Source organism: Bison bison, unplaced genomic scaffold (genome assembly GCF_000754665.1).
Source record: "Bison bison bison isolate TAMUID 2011002044 unplaced genomic scaffold, Bison_UMD1.0 scf7180017864519, whole genome shotgun sequence".
Lineage (NCBI taxonomy): Eukaryota > Metazoa > Chordata > Mammalia > Artiodactyla > Bovidae > Bison > Bison bison.
Window position 1 is genome coordinate 4654461 of NW_011495072.1, and position 8553 is coordinate 4663013.

General features: G+C 43.9%; 1 protein-coding gene across 1 annotated transcript in view; it reads right to left on the minus strand.

Moving 5' to 3' along the window:
- SLC22A15 (solute carrier family 22, member 15) overlaps positions 1 to 8553 on the minus strand; it is a 125643-nt gene that overhangs the window by 96308 nt on the left and 20782 nt on the right. The gene's annotated exons all lie outside the window — the stretch shown is intronic.

Genomic DNA, 8553 nt, shown 5'->3' on the forward strand with positions numbered 1-8553 from the left:
ATTCCCCTGTGGCTCAGACTGTAAAGAATCTGCCCGCAGTACAAGAGACCTGAGTTCAAACCCTGGGTTGGGAAGGCCCCTAGAGAAGGCAATAGCTATGGCAACCCACTCCAGTATTCTTGCCTGGAGATACAGGGGAAACCTTCGTACCTTCTGCTCAACTTCGCTGTGAACCTAACACTTCTCATTACTTTGCCAACAAAGGTCCATCTAGTCAAGGCTATGGTTTTTCCAGTGGTCATGTACGGATGTGACAGTTGGACTGTGAAGAAAGCTGAGTGCCGAAGAATTGATGCTTTTGAACTGTGGTGTTGGAGAAGACTCTTGAGAGTCCCTTGGACTGCAAGGAGATCCAACCAGTCCATCCTAAAGGAGATCAGTCCTGGGTGGTTCTTTGGAAGGAATGATGCTAAAGCTGAAACTCCAGTACTTTGGCCACCTCATGTGGAGAGTTGACTCATTGGAAAAGACTCTGATGCTGGGAGGGATTGGGGGCAGGAAGGAGAAGGGGACGACAGAGGATGAGATGGCTGGATGGCATCACTGACTTGATGGACGTGAGTCTGAGTGAACTCCGGGAGTTGGTGATGGACAGGGAGGCCTGGCGTGCTGCGATTCATGGGGTCGCAAAGAGTCGGACATGACTGAGCGACTGAACTGAACTGAACGCTTCTCTAAAAAATAAAGTCTACATAATACTATGCTAAAAAAAAAAAAAAAAGAAAGAAAGAGCTGATGTAGAATAATATAGAATCAAGAACAAAAGTGAGAGGATATCCCTGAAAAGAAGGCAGAGGTATGTTTTCCTCTTGGACACTGTGGAGAAACATAGACAAGAATAAAAAATTAATTCTGAAGTTAAAGGAAAGGATGCTTATGAAGTTTACGTTCGTAACCTCCATCTCATCCATCAAGCTGAGACAAAGAAGATCTGGGGGAAATGAGAGGAACCAAAACATCAGAAATTTGGGCTTAAAAAGAGTGATAAAACTGACTGGAAGAAGTGAAGGCCTGAGTCAAAGGATGACCAAAAAGTCATGAGTTCCAGAATACGGAAAAAGAGGAACCAACCAATCTACATTTGCAACAAAAGAGAACTGAATAAGCAAATTAGGATATGGCCACACATTGGGACACCATGCTGCAGCCATTAAAAAATACGGAGTTGTTAATCTGTGAGTGCAGCAAGATATTTGCAATATTATTGACAGACAAAATCAGGTCAAGATAAAAACTTTTGCACAAAAGACAAATGTACATATTTATATAATACAAAGTTGGGAAGCTCATCTGTATGCCAAAGGGTGAGCATATTTTACTTCTGGGTGGCAGAAGTTCTGATAATTTTTATCCTATATTTTCTCTTTTTTCTACAGCCACCATATACTATTTGTTGAGCCCCATACAATTCCCATTAGTGCAGACGTTAGTTTCTGTTTAAGTGTTTGGTCAAGGAAATGAGAAAGGAGATTTCTGAGCTGTGTGTGTCTTTGGATTTGACGGCTCCTTCTTCTAAGGCAGCCGCCTCTAGCTGTGGGGATGAATCAAGCCAGTATTCTGACAATCCCAAAGTCAACACTAACACAATGCCAACTAATTGATAGGCGCAGGGCAACTTTAAGAGATTCTGACCTTGCAAAACAAATGAATTAAACTTTCACGATCCAGCCATTTCCAAGAGCACAAAGAAAACTGAGGGGTCGACGGCACGAGTTGACTCAGCCACCTCTCAGCGGTGTCACAGCCTTCAAGTCTAGTGTTTATACTGTCATAGTCACATTGCCTGGCTTCATATTTTAAATGCTTTTCTGTGCTGTCTTAGAGTGTAACACCTTCTCTCATGGCGTGTATCAATCAGCTGCGAGTAGCCCTGGCCAGCATGCTGCTGGGGGCTTGGGTGCTACAATGATGTCAGTTGCTTCCCAAGGCGCATCCTAGCTCTTGAGACCCTCCAGGCTCTAAGGAGCTCCCTTGGGAAGTTCCCCTGGAGAAGGGACAGGCTACCCACTCCAGTATTCTTGGGCTTCACTTGTGTCTCAGCTGGTAAAGAATCTTCCTGTAATGCAGGAGACCTGGGTTCAATCCATGGATTGAGAAGATACCCTGGAGAAGGGAAAGGCTGCCCACTCCAGTATTCTGGCCTGGAGAATGCCATGGACTGTATAGTCCATGGAGTAGCAAAGAGTCGGACACACGATTGAGCGACTTTCACTTTCACACCTTTTGGAGGCCTCCCGGTATCTCCATATCCTCCCCAAATGGAAACAGGAGGGTCTGATAATCTGCAGCTTCCTCTGCTTTACACTAGGGGGCAGTGTCTGTTTGTAGACAACAGTTTTCCTGAGATCATACTGGGGACAAGAGTAACTATGGTCTCCTTGACCTACCGGCACCCATTCACCTAAACTGATGGAAGGAACACCAGGCAAAGCTCCCCAGATTATCATCCAAGCTCTCAGCCATTGTCTCAAGGCAGACAGAACTAAATTTGAGGGTAAGTGTGGCATAAAACTGGCTCAGACAAGCAGAGATCTCTGGTAGATGGTCCCACATCTTAGGAGTCCTGACAAAAGCTCTAAGGCCACAGGTTCTCATCATGGCTGAACGCCAGGTGGTGGTGAGAATTCCTTGGGGCCTAAGGGACGGTCTTAGTGATTGCAGTCCAATAAGGTCTTCACTAAGGCTTATGATGTGGACTGTATCACTCACTTACGGTTGAGAGGTTAGAACCATAAGCTATCCACCTCCGTGACACCTCATGGAAAGGCAGTCTTCCTATGAATCTCCTGGGGAGAAGGGACATAAAGATAAATACTAGCAGGTAGGAGCCATGAGATGGGATAATGTTCTACACAAAGTTCAATAAAGCATCCCGAACAAAACCCACTCTTCCTCCTGAGTATTTACTTTTTGCTCAGTTGCTTTAGTCACATCAGACTATGTTGTGACCCTATGGACTGTAACCCACCAGGCTCCTCTGTCCATGGGATTCTCTAGGTAAGAATACCGGAGTGGGTTGCCATGCCCTCCCCCAAAGGTTCTTCCTGACTCAGGGATCGAACTCGGGTCTCCTGCACTGCACGCAGACTCTTTTACCACTGAGCCACAGGGGAAGCCCCACTCCTGAGTAGTAAATGACCACAACTCACAGTCATAATGGGTTAAAGGAAGAGCAATGAAAGTGAATTGTTATTCTCATATTGTAGCATCCTCTCCAAGGTATGCAGATCTTCTTTTACCATTTTAATTTTAAAAAAAAATTTTTAACACAGAAAAGTGGAACAAATAAAAATGATTCATGAACCCACCACCACAACAAACTAGTGGCAGTTTATCATATTTGTCTTAGATTCTAACAACACAATATTACAGATACAGAGGAAATCTCCTTTGTATCCATCCCTTCTCACATCCCCTCCCTTCCTTCCCAAGAGGGAGGGAATTGTGTGTCAATCTACTTCATGTTTATGCTTCTACATTGTTCATATACGTTCATAAGCCACGTAAGTATTGTTTCCTAATTTTTAAAAATTTGTTATGAGAGTATGTTTCACATTGTATATATCACACTGTTTTTTTTTCATTTCACATTGTGTTTTAATAGATTCATCCATGTGGCCGTGTGTAGACCTAGTGTGTTCATGTTAACTGTTTTATTCTATCAAATTTATATTACACTTTAATTATCCAGTTCCTTTTGGGGAATCATTTAGAAAGAAAAGAAAGAAAGTGAAGTCGTTCAGTCATGTCCAATTCTTTGCAACCCCCGTAGCCTACCAGGCTCCTCCGTCCATGGGATTCTTCAGGCAAGAATACTGGACTGGGTTGCCATTTCCTTCTCCAGGGGATCTTCCCAACCGAGGGACTGAAGCCGGGTCTCATGCATTGCAGGCAGATGCTCTACCCTCTGAACCACCAATCATTTAGGTGGTTACTAGTTTTTATCATGACAAATAGTGCTGTAATAAACATCCTACACGTATCTGCTTATGCAGAAGCTCAAGAGATATTATCACACATACACCAAGGAGTCCAATGCTGGTTGTAATTTTACTAGATACTGCCAAATTGTTCTCTAAGTGGGATACTTTCTACTTCTCATTTTCATCACGCTTGTATTGTTAGATTATTAAATGTTTGCTAACCTAATAAGTGTGAAATCATATTTCATAGTTATTTTAATATGCCTGTCCCAGATGACCACTGAAGGTAGACATCTTTTTATGTGTTGACTATTATAGTTTCCTCTTCTGCAAAATATCTGTTCTATCATTCCACTTTCTAAAGCACCATGAAAAGATATTTATTGCATGAACAATATGAAAATACTGGCAGTTTTAGGAGCTGAAAAGTATTGTTGAGGTTATTAAGAGTTTATATAAAAATAATGCACTCCGAAACACCAGAGTACTGTATCTCAAGCTGAGGTTCACAGCAGCATCTCAATTCTGCAGGTGAAATGAAGGCTTATTACAGGTTACATGTTCCTGTTAATTAATGGGTGTTTTAAATTCTGTGCAAATTATACCACAACCTATGATTCATAATCCTGAGCAAAATGAGGGAGCTGAAATCTCTGACTCGGAACAAAGGAGTAGGGTCCTTTTCCACTTTATGTCCAAAGGGATCGAGAAGCAAAGATCTGTATTCCAACTTTCCTCCAAACGGTCTGGCAAATAAGCGCACACAAACACAAACACAAAACAGTGATGACAGCATCAATTTTGAATCACGACTAGAAAATAGAGATGGTAATAAATAGAATTATTCATATATTAATATTACAAATATTTACCTCCTGCCCAAAGGAGGGCAAGGCTTCCTACATGGCACAGTGGTAAAGAATCCAGCTGCCAATACAGGAGATGTAAGAGACGCAGCTTGGGGTGGGAAGATCTCCTGGAGTAGGAAACAGCAACCCACTCAAGTACTCTTGCCGGGAAAATCCCGTGCACAGAGGAGCCTGGCGGGTTACAGTCTATGGGGTCACAAGGAGTTGGACACGACTGAGCGTACACAAAGGAGGGTATGTATATTTCGGGGGTGGGTAAGAATTTTTCTAACTAAAAAATTAGAAATCTTATTGCTTGTTTATAACATGACTAGTTTCACAGAAGGCAATTTTTCTCCTCTAGATTTCTGCTAATGAAAATGTGGGCTTCCCCGATGGTTCAGAGGGTAAAGATTCCATCTGCAAGGCAGGAGACACTAAAACCAAGCATCCTTATTATCAGGGCATGTGATCCCATCATGATGATAAGAACTCTACAAAACCTGCATTTATTCTCTATGTATCAGATAGTTGACCACTATGGGGATTCCAAAGATTGTGTTTGCAAAGCAAGGGAAGGTAGGTCTCCTAGCCAAAGGAAATTGGATATTGAGAAAATGTTTGAGGAGTTACATGATGGTATCTACAATCTAAGAAAACAGTTAACCTAAAGACCTTTAGATGTGGCTTATAATTTGGTTTTGTCCTCTCAGTTGTAACTTGGATGTGTTTGAAGTACAGGGAGTTGTTTTTTTTTTTAATGATCCTAGAAAGAAGAAAATGCAAAAGGGTCTGTAAGGTTTCCATCTTTGTCCCTCTAGCTTGGTGTTTCTTGGATGAAGCTGGTCATCACCAAACCACAGACACAGAAAAGGCTCCTGCTGAGGCAGTCCCCACCCCCCTCCGCCACAGTCCCTCTCCCTGGCAGTCCACAATGTGCAGTCTTAATGTGCAGGACTCCCCGTCTCGGGCAGGGCTGCTAAACCATTGGTCTGTACCCTCGCTGAGCACTGGGAAGACAAGGGCTTCAGTTTTAAAAGCAGACAAGCCATCAACCTCCTTCCATTAAAGCCAATCAACTCTAAAAATGGCTTTTTCCTTTGGTAGAGAAAGCGACCCCCACATGAATGATGAAAGCATCACATTACAACTGTGTTATGGGGCTCTCCAGTTCTCACACTCTGCAGGCCAGCTCCCCTAGCCCAAATCATCAAGTCTACCAAGTAGACTTGGTAGAATGGGCTCTGGGGAGCTCCACTCTCATATCCAGGATAGCTGTGAGTGACCCTAGGACCATTTGGATGATATAGCTCTATGGGGTAGTTAAGTCCTCACAAACAGGTAACAGCTGTGAATAATTCACTTCTGCTTGGATGGGCATCTAATATCTTTTGGGATCAGCACAGCTACCGGGTACCTTCCCAGCCCATACCCACAAGATAAACAGTTACTCATGCCTAATGCTCTAAGAGCTAGTTCTTCTATGATGAATGCTGACCACATAACAAGTAGGGTTCAATGAACGGTCATGGGCTTAGATCACTCTGGTACTAAACTCTAACCACCTGGGTCAACCATTAAAAAAAGGTTAAAGTGAAGCTGCTCAGTTGTGTCTGACTCTGCAACCCCCATGGACTGTGGCCTGCAAGGCTCCTCTGTCTATGGGTTTTTCCAGGCAAGAATACTGGAGTGGGTTGCTATTTCCTTCTCCAGGGGATCTTCTCGACCCAGGGATCAAATCCAGGTCTCCTGCATTGCAGGCAGACTCTTTACCGTCTGAGCCACCAGGGAATCCCCCCAAAAAAGGTAAGTGGTGGAAATTTAACAGGTCCTGAACACAGGAATAGTGGCCTTTTTAGTGCCACACTCCACTCAAGACAAAGTTATTCAAGGTCACTGAATACCTGGCCAGTCAGGTGAGAAGATAATGACATTGGAGGTAGAGTGCAGGGATGGGGAGGTAAGGTTACTCAGAGAGGGACTCCTGTTCCTGAAATTCTTGGTTAGAATAGGAAAAGAATTTTCTCAAAGAGAAAATATTATACTGGGTTTTCCCGTAAGATGTTATGAAAAACCTGAACAAGCTTTTTGGCCAACCCAATAAGCACCCATCAGGCATCATGCTTACAATTCTGTTTTTGGCATTAAATACTCTTTTATGATTTAGCACAAACACTTTTTCTCCACAGTAAACTGCATTTAAAGCTAAAACAACACACTTAAAGGAACTTCAGAAAATTGCATATTTGTGAACTGAGAACTTGTTTTGCTAGAGAAAGAACTGACCTAATCTATGAGTGCATCATTTAGATGGTTCTACTGCCAGATGATGAAATCAACTGAACTTTCAAACTTTTTAGTGGAAAAGAGAATCACTTAGTCAATCCGCACCTCTAACCCTCCCAATCTTCCTGCTGAGCAGTTGACTTATGCAAGGTTTAAGCAACTGGTGGACTGGTACTTATATCCATGACCACCCTGTCCCTTACCTCAGAATAACTAATTCAATTAACCATCACAGGTTAATTGTAATTATTTAACTTCCTGCCTTCTGTGGGAGACATGAAAGAAGAGGGTTCAATCTCTGGGTAGGGAAGATGCCCTGGAGGAGGGCATGGGAACCCACTCCAGTATTCTTGCCAGGAAAATCTCATGGACAGAGGTGTCTGGCGGGCTACAGTTCATGGGGGTCGCAAAGACTGGGACGCGACTGAAGCAACTTAGCACACACTGCTTCACCCCAAGGCCACAAGAATGCAAACTTCATAGGAAAGAGATTTCGGTTTATAAACATTGCAGCCCCTGCTAAGCATACAGTGGGCACTCACTATATGCTGAATAAAGGAAAAACTAAAATGGCCAACTCATAGTAGATACTAAAAAGGATCTATGAATAAAATGCCACTAGAGTAAAAGTAGTAATTAATGTCAAAAGGGCCATTTAAAAAAGAAAAGGAAGAGTAACTTTTGCATGGCAAAGTGTATTTGTAGTGACCTTGAGCATACAGAACTCACATTTCTAGGATGGGGTGTGCAGGCAGTTTGGGAGAATTCTGTACCACGAAGAACTGATTCCCTTTTACACCACCCATTGTAGATGGTACTATGGACTTAAAATAGTGTCAAGCCCAAAGTGGCTCTGGGCAGAATGACCCAGCAGAACTTAAACCAGAAAGAAACCAGAAGCATTGAAAGCCCCTGGAACAGGAGTAAGTGAAGTCGCTCAGTCGCGTCCGACTCTTTGTGACCCCATGGACAGTAGCCTACCAGGCTCTACCGTCCATGGGATTTTCCAGGCAGGAACACTGGAGTGGGTTAGCCATTTCCTTTTCCAGGGAATCTTCCCAACCCAGGGATCGAACCCGGGTCTCCTGCATTGCAGACAGACGCTTTACCATCTGAGCCACCAGGGAAGCCGCCTCAAGTCAAGGAAAAGATAGTAAGTCGACACCAGAGCGGATGGGCCCTTTGGTCAGTGGGTGACCAGGGCCCTCTCTGTTTAAGATTTCAAGGGGACAGCGCCACAGGTTAGAAATTCCCTTTCCGTAGTCACAGAGTATTCCAGCTAACAAGGGGATTTTGCATCTCTTACTAACCAGCTCGCCAGATTAAGTATTCATTCTCCACACATTCCTTCCCTGCTCCAGGTGAGGGGAGCAGGGCGCCTATGGGGCGAGGATCCGAGGCTTGGGCGGGGACAAAGCTTCACAGGCCGGCCAGCGGCCTTGGCTCTCCCTGGCGCAGGCCAAAGCGTGGCGCCTAGCCCCACGCCGTCCCCGCGC